General features: G+C 52.1%; 33 non-coding genes and 11 pseudogenes across 33 annotated transcripts; all 44 read right to left on the bottom strand.

The window, feature by feature from the left end:
* Positions 1-20: 20 nt before the first annotated feature.
* On the bottom strand, positions 21-139 carry LOC131118371 (5S ribosomal RNA). The gene has a single exon (XR_009125534.1). It is a non-coding gene; the product is annotated as a 5S ribosomal RNA (ribosomal RNA).
* A 112-nt stretch (positions 140-251) lies between these two features.
* On the bottom strand, positions 252-370 carry LOC131115004 (5S ribosomal RNA). The gene has a single exon (XR_009122298.1). It is a non-coding gene; the product is annotated as a 5S ribosomal RNA (ribosomal RNA).
* Positions 371-482: 112 nt separating this feature from the next.
* On the bottom strand, positions 483-601 carry LOC131117176 (5S ribosomal RNA). Its single transcript, XR_009124401.1, has one exon. It is a non-coding gene; the product is annotated as a 5S ribosomal RNA (ribosomal RNA).
* A 112-nt stretch (positions 602-713) lies between these two features.
* LOC131112601 (5S ribosomal RNA) lies at positions 714-822 on the bottom strand (annotated as a pseudogene).
* A 112-nt stretch (positions 823-934) lies between these two features.
* On the bottom strand, positions 935-1,053 carry LOC131115785 (5S ribosomal RNA). The gene has a single exon (XR_009123055.1). It is a non-coding gene; the product is annotated as a 5S ribosomal RNA (ribosomal RNA).
* Positions 1,054-1,165: 112 nt separating this feature from the next.
* Positions 1,166-1,274, bottom strand: LOC131113421 (5S ribosomal RNA; annotated as a pseudogene).
* A 112-nt stretch (positions 1,275-1,386) lies between these two features.
* Positions 1,387-1,505, bottom strand: LOC131118370 (5S ribosomal RNA). The gene has a single exon (XR_009125533.1). It is a non-coding gene; the product is annotated as a 5S ribosomal RNA (ribosomal RNA).
* Positions 1,506-1,617: 112 nt separating this feature from the next.
* LOC131117315 (5S ribosomal RNA) lies at positions 1,618-1,736 on the bottom strand. Its single transcript, XR_009124536.1, has one exon. It is a non-coding gene; the product is annotated as a 5S ribosomal RNA (ribosomal RNA).
* A 112-nt stretch (positions 1,737-1,848) lies between these two features.
* Positions 1,849-1,957, bottom strand: LOC131112430 (5S ribosomal RNA; annotated as a pseudogene).
* A 112-nt stretch (positions 1,958-2,069) lies between these two features.
* Positions 2,070-2,178, bottom strand: LOC131113920 (5S ribosomal RNA; annotated as a pseudogene).
* A 112-nt stretch (positions 2,179-2,290) lies between these two features.
* On the bottom strand, positions 2,291-2,409 carry LOC131117073 (5S ribosomal RNA). Its single transcript, XR_009124302.1, has one exon. It is a non-coding gene; the product is annotated as a 5S ribosomal RNA (ribosomal RNA).
* Positions 2,410-2,521: 112 nt separating this feature from the next.
* LOC131117630 (5S ribosomal RNA) lies at positions 2,522-2,640 on the bottom strand. Its single transcript, XR_009124841.1, has one exon. It is a non-coding gene; the product is annotated as a 5S ribosomal RNA (ribosomal RNA).
* Positions 2,641-2,752: 112 nt separating this feature from the next.
* Positions 2,753-2,871, bottom strand: LOC131118875 (5S ribosomal RNA). The gene has a single exon (XR_009126015.1). It is a non-coding gene; the product is annotated as a 5S ribosomal RNA (ribosomal RNA).
* Positions 2,872-2,983: 112 nt separating this feature from the next.
* On the bottom strand, positions 2,984-3,092 carry LOC131113113 (5S ribosomal RNA; annotated as a pseudogene).
* A 112-nt stretch (positions 3,093-3,204) lies between these two features.
* LOC131116486 (5S ribosomal RNA) lies at positions 3,205-3,323 on the bottom strand. The gene has a single exon (XR_009123732.1). It is a non-coding gene; the product is annotated as a 5S ribosomal RNA (ribosomal RNA).
* A 112-nt stretch (positions 3,324-3,435) lies between these two features.
* LOC131118685 (5S ribosomal RNA) lies at positions 3,436-3,554 on the bottom strand. The gene has a single exon (XR_009125843.1). It is a non-coding gene; the product is annotated as a 5S ribosomal RNA (ribosomal RNA).
* Positions 3,555-3,666: 112 nt separating this feature from the next.
* LOC131116267 (5S ribosomal RNA) lies at positions 3,667-3,785 on the bottom strand. The gene has a single exon (XR_009123522.1). It is a non-coding gene; the product is annotated as a 5S ribosomal RNA (ribosomal RNA).
* Positions 3,786-3,897: 112 nt separating this feature from the next.
* LOC131117164 (5S ribosomal RNA) lies at positions 3,898-4,016 on the bottom strand. The gene has a single exon (XR_009124389.1). It is a non-coding gene; the product is annotated as a 5S ribosomal RNA (ribosomal RNA).
* A 112-nt stretch (positions 4,017-4,128) lies between these two features.
* Positions 4,129-4,247, bottom strand: LOC131116483 (5S ribosomal RNA). Its single transcript, XR_009123730.1, has one exon. It is a non-coding gene; the product is annotated as a 5S ribosomal RNA (ribosomal RNA).
* A 112-nt stretch (positions 4,248-4,359) lies between these two features.
* Positions 4,360-4,478, bottom strand: LOC131118684 (5S ribosomal RNA). Its single transcript, XR_009125842.1, has one exon. It is a non-coding gene; the product is annotated as a 5S ribosomal RNA (ribosomal RNA).
* Positions 4,479-4,590: 112 nt separating this feature from the next.
* On the bottom strand, positions 4,591-4,709 carry LOC131116266 (5S ribosomal RNA). The gene has a single exon (XR_009123521.1). It is a non-coding gene; the product is annotated as a 5S ribosomal RNA (ribosomal RNA).
* Positions 4,710-4,821: 112 nt separating this feature from the next.
* On the bottom strand, positions 4,822-4,940 carry LOC131117153 (5S ribosomal RNA). The gene has a single exon (XR_009124378.1). It is a non-coding gene; the product is annotated as a 5S ribosomal RNA (ribosomal RNA).
* Positions 4,941-5,052: 112 nt separating this feature from the next.
* Positions 5,053-5,161, bottom strand: LOC131112599 (5S ribosomal RNA; annotated as a pseudogene).
* Positions 5,162-5,273: 112 nt separating this feature from the next.
* On the bottom strand, positions 5,274-5,392 carry LOC131115784 (5S ribosomal RNA). The gene has a single exon (XR_009123054.1). It is a non-coding gene; the product is annotated as a 5S ribosomal RNA (ribosomal RNA).
* A 112-nt stretch (positions 5,393-5,504) lies between these two features.
* Positions 5,505-5,613, bottom strand: LOC131113420 (5S ribosomal RNA; annotated as a pseudogene).
* Positions 5,614-5,725: 112 nt separating this feature from the next.
* LOC131114682 (5S ribosomal RNA) lies at positions 5,726-5,844 on the bottom strand. Its single transcript, XR_009121985.1, has one exon. It is a non-coding gene; the product is annotated as a 5S ribosomal RNA (ribosomal RNA).
* A 112-nt stretch (positions 5,845-5,956) lies between these two features.
* Positions 5,957-6,065, bottom strand: LOC131113419 (5S ribosomal RNA; annotated as a pseudogene).
* Positions 6,066-6,177: 112 nt separating this feature from the next.
* Positions 6,178-6,296, bottom strand: LOC131118369 (5S ribosomal RNA). The gene has a single exon (XR_009125532.1). It is a non-coding gene; the product is annotated as a 5S ribosomal RNA (ribosomal RNA).
* Positions 6,297-6,408: 112 nt separating this feature from the next.
* Positions 6,409-6,527, bottom strand: LOC131117312 (5S ribosomal RNA). The gene has a single exon (XR_009124534.1). It is a non-coding gene; the product is annotated as a 5S ribosomal RNA (ribosomal RNA).
* A 112-nt stretch (positions 6,528-6,639) lies between these two features.
* LOC131113908 (5S ribosomal RNA) lies at positions 6,640-6,748 on the bottom strand (annotated as a pseudogene).
* A 112-nt stretch (positions 6,749-6,860) lies between these two features.
* Positions 6,861-6,979, bottom strand: LOC131116766 (5S ribosomal RNA). The gene has a single exon (XR_009124004.1). It is a non-coding gene; the product is annotated as a 5S ribosomal RNA (ribosomal RNA).
* A 112-nt stretch (positions 6,980-7,091) lies between these two features.
* Positions 7,092-7,210, bottom strand: LOC131116765 (5S ribosomal RNA). Its single transcript, XR_009124003.1, has one exon. It is a non-coding gene; the product is annotated as a 5S ribosomal RNA (ribosomal RNA).
* Positions 7,211-7,322: 112 nt separating this feature from the next.
* Positions 7,323-7,441, bottom strand: LOC131117071 (5S ribosomal RNA). The gene has a single exon (XR_009124300.1). It is a non-coding gene; the product is annotated as a 5S ribosomal RNA (ribosomal RNA).
* Positions 7,442-7,553: 112 nt separating this feature from the next.
* LOC131117629 (5S ribosomal RNA) lies at positions 7,554-7,672 on the bottom strand. Its single transcript, XR_009124840.1, has one exon. It is a non-coding gene; the product is annotated as a 5S ribosomal RNA (ribosomal RNA).
* A 112-nt stretch (positions 7,673-7,784) lies between these two features.
* Positions 7,785-7,903, bottom strand: LOC131118874 (5S ribosomal RNA). The gene has a single exon (XR_009126014.1). It is a non-coding gene; the product is annotated as a 5S ribosomal RNA (ribosomal RNA).
* Positions 7,904-8,015: 112 nt separating this feature from the next.
* LOC131113112 (5S ribosomal RNA) lies at positions 8,016-8,124 on the bottom strand (annotated as a pseudogene).
* Positions 8,125-8,236: 112 nt separating this feature from the next.
* Positions 8,237-8,355, bottom strand: LOC131116482 (5S ribosomal RNA). Its single transcript, XR_009123729.1, has one exon. It is a non-coding gene; the product is annotated as a 5S ribosomal RNA (ribosomal RNA).
* Positions 8,356-8,467: 112 nt separating this feature from the next.
* On the bottom strand, positions 8,468-8,586 carry LOC131118004 (5S ribosomal RNA). Its single transcript, XR_009125200.1, has one exon. It is a non-coding gene; the product is annotated as a 5S ribosomal RNA (ribosomal RNA).
* Positions 8,587-8,698: 112 nt separating this feature from the next.
* LOC131116265 (5S ribosomal RNA) lies at positions 8,699-8,817 on the bottom strand. Its single transcript, XR_009123520.1, has one exon. It is a non-coding gene; the product is annotated as a 5S ribosomal RNA (ribosomal RNA).
* A 112-nt stretch (positions 8,818-8,929) lies between these two features.
* On the bottom strand, positions 8,930-9,048 carry LOC131116409 (5S ribosomal RNA). The gene has a single exon (XR_009123658.1). It is a non-coding gene; the product is annotated as a 5S ribosomal RNA (ribosomal RNA).
* Positions 9,049-9,160: 112 nt separating this feature from the next.
* Positions 9,161-9,269, bottom strand: LOC131113232 (5S ribosomal RNA; annotated as a pseudogene).
* Positions 9,270-9,381: 112 nt separating this feature from the next.
* Positions 9,382-9,500, bottom strand: LOC131117142 (5S ribosomal RNA). Its single transcript, XR_009124367.1, has one exon. It is a non-coding gene; the product is annotated as a 5S ribosomal RNA (ribosomal RNA).
* Positions 9,501-9,612: 112 nt separating this feature from the next.
* LOC131118368 (5S ribosomal RNA) lies at positions 9,613-9,731 on the bottom strand. The gene has a single exon (XR_009125531.1). It is a non-coding gene; the product is annotated as a 5S ribosomal RNA (ribosomal RNA).
* A 112-nt stretch (positions 9,732-9,843) lies between these two features.
* Positions 9,844-9,962, bottom strand: LOC131117311 (5S ribosomal RNA). Its single transcript, XR_009124533.1, has one exon. It is a non-coding gene; the product is annotated as a 5S ribosomal RNA (ribosomal RNA).
* Positions 9,963-10,000: the final 38 nt, after the last annotated feature.

Raw genomic sequence — 10,000 nt, 5'->3', positions numbered from 1 at the left:
CAAGAGCAGAAACCATATAAAGCTTACAGCACCTGGTATTCCCAGGCGGTCTCCCATCCAAGTACTAACCAGGCCCGCCCCTGCTTAGCTTCCGAGATCGGACGAGATCGGACTTTTTCAGGATAGTATGGCCGTAAGCTGCCAGGGCAACTGAAAAGATCCTATTTGAAGGCGACGCAGGCCAAACTAGACTCCAGCAAAAAGTGTCAAACAGCGCCCTCTGCTTTCAGGCAAGAGCAGAAACCATAAAAAGCTTACAGCACCTGGTATTCCCAGGCGGTCTCCCATCCAAGTACTAACCAGGCCCGCCCCTGCTTAGCTTCCGAGATCGGATGAGATCGGGCGTTTTCAGGGTAGTATGGCCGTAAGCTGCCAAGGCAACTGAAAAGATCCTATTTGAAGGCGACGCAGGCCAAACTAGACTCCAGCAAAAAGTGTCAAACAGCGCCCTCTGCTGTCAGTCAAGAGCAGAAACCATAAAAAGCTTACAGCACCTGGTATTCCCAGGCGGTCTCCCATCCAAGTACTAACCAGGCCCGCCCCTGCTTAGCTTCCGAGATCGGATGAGATCGGGCGTTTTCAGGGTAGTATGGCTGTAAGCTGCCAAGGCAACTGAAAAGATCCTATTTGAAGGCGACGCAGGCCAAACTAGACTCCAGCAAAAAGTGTCAAACAGCGCCCTTTGCTGTCAGGCAAGAGCAGAAACCATAAAAAGCTTACAGCACCTGGTATTCCCAGGCGGTCTCCCATCCAAGTACTAACCAGGCCCGCCCCTGCTTAGCGTCCGAGATCGGGCGTTTTCAGGGTAGTATGGCCGTAAGCTGCCAGATCAACTGAAAAGATCCTATTTGAAGGCGACGCAGGCCAAACTAGACTCCAGCAAAAAGTGTCAAACAGCGCCCTCTGCTGTCAGGAAAGAGCAGAAACCATAAAAAGCTTACAGCACCTGGTATTCCCAGGCGGTCTCCCATCCAAGTACAAACCAGGCCCGCCCCTGCTTAGCTTCCGAGATCGGACGAGATCGGGCGTTTTCAGGGTAGTATGGCCGTAAGCTGCCAGGTCAACTGAAAAGATCCTATTTGAAGGTGACGCAGGCCAAACTAGACTCTGGCAAAAAGTGTCAAACAGCGCCCTTTGCTGTCAGGCAAGAGCAGAAACCATAAAAAGCTTACAGCACCTGGTATTCCCAGGCGGTCTCCCATCCAAGTACCAACCAGGCCCGCCCCTGCTTAGCGTCCGAGATCGGGCGTTTTCAGGGTAGTATGGCCGTAAGCTGCCAGATCAACTGAAAAGATCCTATTTGAAGGCGACGCAGGCCAAACTAGACTCCAGCAAAAAGTGTCAAACAGCGCCCTCTGCTGTCAGGCAAGAGCAGAAACCATATAAAGCTTACAGCACCTGGTATTCCCAGGCGGTCTCCCATCCAAGTACTAACCAGGCCCGCCCCTGCTTAGCTTCCGAGATCGGACGAGATCGGACTTTTTCAGGATAGTATGGCCGTAAGCTGCCAGATCAACTGAAAAGATCCTATTTGAAGGCGACGCAGGCCAAACTAGGCTCTGGCAAAAAGTGTCAAACAGCGCCTTTTGCTGTCAGGCAAGAGCAGAAACCATAAAAAGCTTGCAGCACCTGGTATTCCCAGGCGGTCTCCCATCCAAGTACTAACCAGGTCCGCCCCTGCTTAGCTTCCGAGATCGGACGAGATCGGGCGTTTTCAGGGTAGTATGGCCGTAAGCTGCCAGGTCAACTGAAAAGATCCTATTTGAAGGTGACGCAGGCCAAACTAGACTCTGGCAAAAAGTGTCAAACAGCGCCCTTTGCTGTCAGGCAAGAGCAGAAACCATAAAAAGCTTACAGCACCTGGTATTCCCAGGCGGTCTCCCATCCAAGTACTAACCAGGCCCGCCCCTGCTTAGCTTCCGAGATCGGGCGTTTTCAGGGTAGTTTGGCCGTAAGCTGCCAGGTCAACTGAAAAGATCCTATTTGAAGGCGACGCAGGCCAAACTAGACTCCAGCAAAAAGTGTCAAATAGCGCCCTCTGCTGTCAGGCATGAGCAGAAACCATAAAAGGCTTACAGCACCTGGTATTCCCAGGCGGTCTCCCATCCAAGTACTAACCAGGCCCACCCCTGTTTAGCTTACGAGATCGGGCGTTTTCAGGGTAGTATGGACGTAAGCTGCCAGATCAACTGAAAATAACCTATTTGAAGGCGACGCAGGCCAAACTAGACTCCAGCAAAAAGTGTCAAACAGCGCCCTCTGCTGTCAGGCAAGAGCAGAAACCATAAAAAGCTTACAGCACCTGGTATTCCCAGGCGGTCTCCCATCCAAGCACTAACCAGGCCCGCCCCTGCTTAGCTTCCGAGATCGGATGAGATCGGGCGTTTTCAGGGTAGTATGGCTGCAAGCTGCCAAGGGAACTGAAAAGATCCTATTTGAAGGCGACGCAGGCCAAACTAGACTCCAGCAAAAAGTGTCAAACAGCGCCCTCTGCAGTCAGGCAAGAGCAGAAACCATAAAAAGCTTACAGCACCTGGTATTCCCAGGCGGTCTCCCATCCAAGTACTAACCAGGCCCACCCCTGTTTAGCTTACGAGATCGGACGAGATCGGGCATTTTCAGGGTAGTATGGCCGTAAGCTGCCAGGTCAACTGAAAAGATCCTATTTGAAGGCGACGCAGACCAAACTAGACTCCAGCAAAAAGTGTCAAACAGCGCCCTCTGCTGTCAGGCAAGAGCAGAAACCATAAAAAGCTTACAGCACCTGGTATTCCCAGGCGGTCTCCCATCCAAGTACTAACCAGGGCCGCCCCTGCTTAGCTTCCGAGATCGGACAAGATCAGGCGTTTTAAGGGTAGTATGGCCGTAAGCTGCCAGGTCAACTGAAAAGATCCTATTTGAAGGTGACGCAGGCCAAACTAGACTCCAGCAAAAAGGGTCAAACAGCGCCCTCTGCTGTCAGGCAAGAGCAGAAACCATAAAAAGCTTACAGCACCTGGTATTCCCAGGTGGTCTCCCATCCAAGTACCAACCAGGCCCGCCCCTGCTTAGCGTCCGAGATCGGGCGTTTTCAGGGTAGTATGGCCGTAAGCTGCCAGATCAACTGAAAAGATCCTATTTGAAGGCGACGCAGGCCAAACTAGACTCCAGCAAAAAGTGTCAAACAGCGCCCTCTGCTGTCAGGCAAGAGCAGAAACCATATAAAGCTTACAGCACCTGGTATTCCCAGGCGGTCTCCCATCCAAGTACTAACCAGGCCCGCCCCTGCTTAGCTTCCGAGATCGGACGAGATCAGGCGTTTTAAGGGTAGTATGGCCGTAAGCTGCCAGGTCAACTGAAAAGATCCTATTTGAAGGTGACGCAGGCCAAACTAGACTCCAGCAAAAAGTGTCAAACAGCGCCCTCTGCTGTCAGGCAAGAACAGAAACCATAAAAAGCTTTCAGCACCTGGTATTCCCAGGCGGTCTCCCATCCAAGTACTAACCAGGCCCGCCCCTGCTTAGCTTCCGAGATCGGACAAGATCGGGCGTTTTCAGGGTAGTTTGGCCGTAAGCTGCCAGGTCAACTGAAAAGATCCTATTTGAAGGCGACGCAGGCCAAACTAGACTCCAGCAAAAAGTGTCAAATAGCGCCCTCTGCTGTCAGGCATGAGCAGAAACCATAAAAGGCTTACAGCACCTGGTATTCCCAGGCGGTCTCCCATCCAAGTACTAACCAGGCCCGCCCCTGCTTAGCTTCCGAGATCGGACGAGATCAGGCGTTTTAAGGGTAGTATGGCCGTAAGCTGCCAGGTCAACTGAAAAGATCCTATTTGAAGGTGACGCAGGCCAAACTAGACTCTGGCAAAAAGTGTCAAACAGCGCCCTCTGCTGTCAGGCAAGAGCAGAAACCATAAAAAGCTTACAGCACCTGGTATTCCCAGGCGGTCTCCCATCCAAGTACTAACCAGGCCCGCCCCTGCTTAGCTTCCGAGATCGGATGAGATCGGGCGTTTTCAGGGTAGTATGGCTGTAAGCTGCCAAGGCAACTGAAAAGATCCTATTTGAAGGCGACGCAGGCCAAACTAGACTCCAGCAAAAAGTGTCAAACAGCGCCCTTTGCTGTCAGGCAAGAGCAGAAACCATAAAAAGCTTACAGCACCTGGTATTCCCAGGCGGTCTCCCATCCAAGTACTAACCAGGCCCGCCCCTGCTTAGCTTCCGAGATCGGACGAGATCAGGCGTTTTAAGGGTAGTATGGCCGTAAGCTGCCAGGTCAACTGAAAAGATCCTATTTGAAGGTGACGCAGGCCAAACTAGACTCCAGCAAAAAGTGTCAAACAGCGCCCTCTGCTGTCAGGCAAGAACAGAAACCATAAAAAGCTTTCAGCACCTGGTATTCCCAGGCGGTCTCCCATCCAAGTACTAACCAGGCCCGCCCCTGCTTAGCTTCCGAGATCGGACAAGATCGGGCGTTTTCAGGGTAGTTTGGCCGTAAGCTGCCAGGTCAACTGAAAAGATCCTATTTGAAGGCGACGCAGGCCAAACTAGACTCCAGCAAAAAGTGTCAAATAGCGCCCTCTGCTGTCAGGCATGAGCAGAAACCATAAAAGGCTTACAGCACCTGGTATTCCCAGGCGGTCTCCCATCCAAGTACTAACCAGGCCCGCCCCTGCTTAGCTTCCGAGATCGGACGAGATCAGGCGTTTTAAGGGTAGTATGGCCGTAAGCTGCCAGGTCAACTGAAAAGATCCTATTTGAAGGTGACGCAGGCCAAACTAGACTCTGGCAAAAAGTGTCAAACAGCGCCCTCTGCTGTCAGGCAAGAGCAGAAACCATAAAAAGCTTACAGCACCTGGTATTCCCAGGCGGTCTCCCATCCAAGTACTAACCAGGCCCGCCCCTGCTTAGCTTCCGAGATCGGATGAGATCGGGCGTTTTCAGGGTAGTATGGCTGTAAGCTGCCAAGGCAACTGAAAAGATCCTATTTGAAGGCGACGCAGGCCAAACTAGACTCCAGCAAAAAGTGTCAAACAGCGCCCTTTGCTGTCAGGCAAGAGCAGAAACCATAAAAAGCTTACAGCACCTGGTATTCCCAGGCGGTCTCCCATCCAAGTACTAACCAGGCCCGCCCCTGCTTAGCGTCCGAGATCGGGCGTTTTCAGGGTAGTATGGCCGTAAGCTGCCAGATCAACTGAAAAGATCCTATTTGAAGGCGACGCAGGCCAAACTAGACTCCAGCAAAAAGTGTCAAACAGCGCCCTCTGCTGTCAGGAAAGAGCAGAAACCATAAAAAGCTTACAGCACCTGGTATTCCCAGGCGGTCTCCCATCCAAGTACAAACCAGGCCCGCCCCTGCTTAGCTTCCGAGATCGGACGAGATCGGGCGTTTTCAGGGTAGTATGGCCGTAAGCTGCCAGGTCAACTGAAAAGATCCTATTTGAAGGTGACGCAGGCCAAACTAGACTCTGGCAAAAAGTGTCAAACAGCGCCCTTTGCTGTCAGGCAAGAGCAGAAACCATAAAAAGCTTACAGCACCTGGTATTCCCAGGCGGTCTCCCATCCAAGTACCAACCAGGCCCGCCCCTGCTTAGCGTCCGAGATCGGGCGTTTTCAGGGTAGTATGGCCGTAAGCTGCCAGATCAAATGAAAAGATCCTATTTGAAGGCGACGCAGGCCAAACTAGACTCCAGCAAAAAGTGTCAAACAGCGCCCTCTGCTGTCAGGCAAGAGCAGAAACCATAAAAAGCTTACAGCACCTGGTATTCCCAGGCGGTCTCCCATCCAAGTACTAACCAGGCCCGCCCCTGCTTAGCTTCCGAGATCGGACGAGATCGGGCGTTTTCAGGGTAGTATGGCCGTAAGCTGCCAGGTCAACTGAAAAGATCCTATTTGAAGGTGACGCAGGCCAAACTAGACTCTGGCAAAAAGTGTCAAACAGCGCCCTTTGCTGTCAGGCAAGAGCAGAAACCATAAAAAGCTTACAGCACCTGGTATTCCCAGGCGGTCTCCCATCCAAGTACCAACCAGGCCCGCCCCTGCTTAGCGTCCGAGATCGGGCGTTTTCAGGGTAGTATGGCCGTAAGCTGCCAGATCAACTGAAAAGATCCTATTTGAAGGCGACGCAGGCCAAACTAGACTCCAGCAAAAAGTGTCAAACAGCGCCCTCTGCTGTCAGGCAAGAGCAGAAACCATATAAAGCTTACAGCACCTGGTATTCCCAGGCGGTCTCCCATCCAAGTACTAACCAGGCCCGCCCCTGCTTAGCTTCCGAGATCGGACGAGATCGGACTTTTTCAGGATAGTATGGCCGTAAGCTGCCAGATCAACTGAAAAGATCCTATTTGAAGGCGACGCAGGCCAAACTAGGCTCTGGCAAAAAGTGTCAAACAGCGCCTTTTGCTGTCAGGCAAGAGCAGAAACCATAAAAAGCTTGCAGCACCTGGTATTCCCAGGCGGTCTCCCATCCAAGTACTAACCAGGTCCGCCCCTGCTTAGCTTCCGAGATCGGACGAGATCGGGCGTTTTCAGGGTAGTATGGCCGTAAGCTGCCAGGTCAACTGAAAAGATCCTATTTGAAGGTGACGCAGGCCAAACTAGACTCTGGCAAAAAGTGTCAAACAGCGCCCTTTGCTGTCAGGCAAGAGCAGAAACCATAAAAAGCTTACAGCACCTGGTATTCCCAGGCGGTCTCCCATCCAAGTACTAACCAGGCGCGCCCCTGCTTAGCTTCCGAGATCGGGCGTTTTCAGGGTAGTTTGGCCGTAAGCTGCCAGGTCAACTGAAAAGATCCTATTTGAAGGCGACGCAGGCCAAACTAGACTCCAGCAAAAAGTGTCAAATAGCGCCCTCTGCTGTCAGGCATGAGCAGAAACCATAAAAGGCTTACAGCACCTGGTATTCCCAGGCGGTCTCCCATCCAAGTACTAACCAGGCCCACCCCTGTTTAGCTTACGAGATCGGACGAGATCGGGCGTTTTCAGGGTAGTATGGCCGTAAGCTGCCAGATCAACTGAAAAGAACCTATTTGAAGGCGACGCAGGCCAAACTAGACTCCAGCAAAAAGTGTCAAATAGCGCCCTCTGCTGTCAGGCATGAGCAGAAACCATAAAAGGCTTACAGCACCTGGTATTCCCAGGCGGTCTCCCATCCAAGTACTAACCAGGCCCACCCCTGTTTAGCTTACGAGATCGGACGAGATCGGGCGTTTTCAGGGTAGTATGGCCGTAAGCTGCCAGATCAACTGAAAAGAACCTATTTGAAGGCGACGCAGGCCAAACTAGACTCCAGCAAAAAGTGTCAAACAGCGCCCTCTGCTGTCAGGCAAGAGCAGAAACCATAAAAAGCTTACAGCACCTGGTATTCCCAGGCGGTCTCCCATCCAAGCACTAACCAGGCCCGCCCCTGCTTAGCTTCCGAGATCGGATGAGATCGGGCGTTTTCAGGGTAGTATGGCTGCAAGCTGCCAAGGGAACTGAAAAGATCCTATTTGAAGGCGACGCAGGCCAAACTAGACTCCAGCAAAAAGTGTCAAACAGCGCCCTCTGCAGTCAGGCAAGAGCAGAAACCATAAAAAGCTTACAGCACCTGGTATTCCCAGGCGGTCTCCCATCCAAGTACTAACCAGGCCCACCCCTGTTTAGCTTACGAGATCGGACGAGATCGGGCATTTTCAGGGTAGTATGGCCGTAAGCTGCCAGGTCAACTGAAAAGATCCTATTTGAAGGCGACGCAGACCAAACTAGACTCCAGCAAAAAGTGTCAAACAGCGCCCTCTGCTGTCAGGCAAGAGCAGAAACCATAAAAAGCTTACAGCACCTGGTATTCCCAGGCGGTCTCCCATCCAAGTACTAACCAGGGCCGCCCCTGCTTAGCTTCCGAGATCGGACAAGATCAGGCGTTTTAAGGGTAGTATGGCCGTAAGCTGCCAGGTCAACTGAAAAGATCCTATTTGAAGGTGACGCAGGCCAAACTAGACTCCAGCAAAAAGGGTCAAACAGCGCCCTCTGCTGTCAGGCAAGAGCAGAAACCATAAAAAGCTTACAGCACCTGGTATTCCCAGGTGGTCTCCCATCCAAGTACCAACCAGGCCCGCCCCTGCTTAGCGTCCGAGATCGGGCGTTTTCAGGGTAGTATGGCCGTAAGCTGCCAGATCAACTGAAAAGATCCTATTTGAAGGCGACGCAGGCCAAACTAGACTCCAGCAAAAAGTGTCAAACAGCGCCCTCTGCTGTCAGGCAAGAGCAGAAACCATATAAAGCTTACAGCACCTGGTATTCCCAGGCGGTCTCCCATCCAAGTACTAACCAGGCCCGCCCCTGCTTAGCTTCCGAGATCGGACGAGATCAGGCGTTTTAAGGGTAGTATGGCCGTAAGCTGCCAGGTCAACTGAAAAGATCCTATTTGAAGGTGACGCAGGCCAAACTAGACTCCAGCAAAAAGTGTCAAACAGCGCCCTCTGCTGTCAGGCAAGAACAGAAACCATAAAAAGCTTTCAGCACCTGGTATTCCCAGGCGGTCTCCCATCCAAGTACTAACCAGGCCCGCCCCTGCTTAGCTTCCGAGATCGGACGAGATCAGGCGTTTTAAGGGTAGTATGGCCGTAAGCTGCCAGGTCAACTGAAAAGATCCTATTTGAAGGTGACGCAGGCCAAACTAGACTCCAGCAAAAAGTGTCAAATAGCGCCCTCTGCTGTCAGGCATGAGCAGAAACCATAAAAGGCTTACAGCACCTGGTATTCCCAGGCGGTCTCCCATCCAAGTACTAACCAGGCCCGCCCCTGCTTAGCTTCCGAGATCGGACGAGATCAGGCGTTTTAAGGGTAGTATGGCCGTAAGCTGCCAGGTCAACTGAAAAGATCCTATTTGAAGGTGACACAGGCCAAACTAGACTCCAGCAAAAAGTGTCAAACAGCGCCCTCTGCTGTCAGGCAAGAACAGAAACCAAAAAAAGCTTTCAGCACCTGGTATTCCCAGGCGGTCTCCCATCCAAGTACTAACCAGGCCCGCCCCTGCTTAGCTTCCGAGATCGGACGAGATCGGGCGTTTTCAGGGTAGTATGGCCGTAAGCTGCCAGGTCAACTGAAAAGATCCTATTTGAAGGTGACGCAGGCCAAACTAGACTCTGGCAAAAAGTGTCAAACAGCGCCCTTTGCTGTCAGGCAAGAGCAGAAACCATAAAAAGCTTACAGCACCTGGTATTCCCAGGCGGTCTCCCATCCAAGTACTAACCAGGCCCGCCCCTGCTTAGCGTCCGAGATCGGGCGTTTTCAGGGTAGTTTGGCCGTAAGCTGCCAGGTCAACTGAAAAGATCCTATTTGAAGGCGACGCAGACCAAACTAGACTCCAGCAAAAAGTGTCAAACAGCGCCCTCTGCTGTCAGGCAAGAGCAGAAACCATAAAAAGCTTACAGCACCTGGTATTCCCAGGCGGTCTCCCATCCAAGTACTAACCAGGCCCGCCCCTGCTTAGCTTCCGAGATCGGATGAGATCGGGCGTTTTCAGGGTAGTATGGCTGTAAGCTGCCAAGGCAACTGAAAAGATCCTATTTGAAGGCGACGCAGGCCAAACTAGACTCCAGCAAAAAGTGTCAAACAGCGCCCTTTGCTGTCAGGCAAGAGCAGAAACCATATAAAGCTTACAGCACCTGGTATTCCCAGGCGGTCTCCCATCCAAGTACTAACCAGGCCCGCCCCTGCTTAGCTTCCGAGATCGGACGAGATCGGACTTTTTCAGGATAGTATGGCCGTAAGCTGCCAGATCAACTGAAAAGATCCTATTTGAAGGCGACGCAGGCCAAACTAGGCTCTGGCAAAAAGTGTCAAACAGCGCCTTTTGCTGTCAGGCAAGAGCAGAAACCATAAAAAGCTTGCAGCACCTGGTATTCCCAGGCGGTCTCCCATCCAAGTACTAACCAGGTCCGCCCCTGCTTAGCTTCCGAGATCGGACGAGATCGGGCGTTTTCAGGGTAGTATGGCCGTAAGCTGCCAGGTCAACTGAAAAGATCCTATTTGAAGGTGACG

Source organism: Doryrhamphus excisus, unplaced genomic scaffold (genome assembly GCF_030265055.1).
Source record: "Doryrhamphus excisus isolate RoL2022-K1 unplaced genomic scaffold, RoL_Dexc_1.0 HiC_scaffold_25, whole genome shotgun sequence".
NCBI lineage: Eukaryota > Metazoa > Chordata > Actinopteri > Syngnathiformes > Syngnathidae > Doryrhamphus > Doryrhamphus excisus.
Note: the sequence above shows the minus strand (reverse complement) of the source record. Positions and strands in the feature narration are given on the sequence as shown.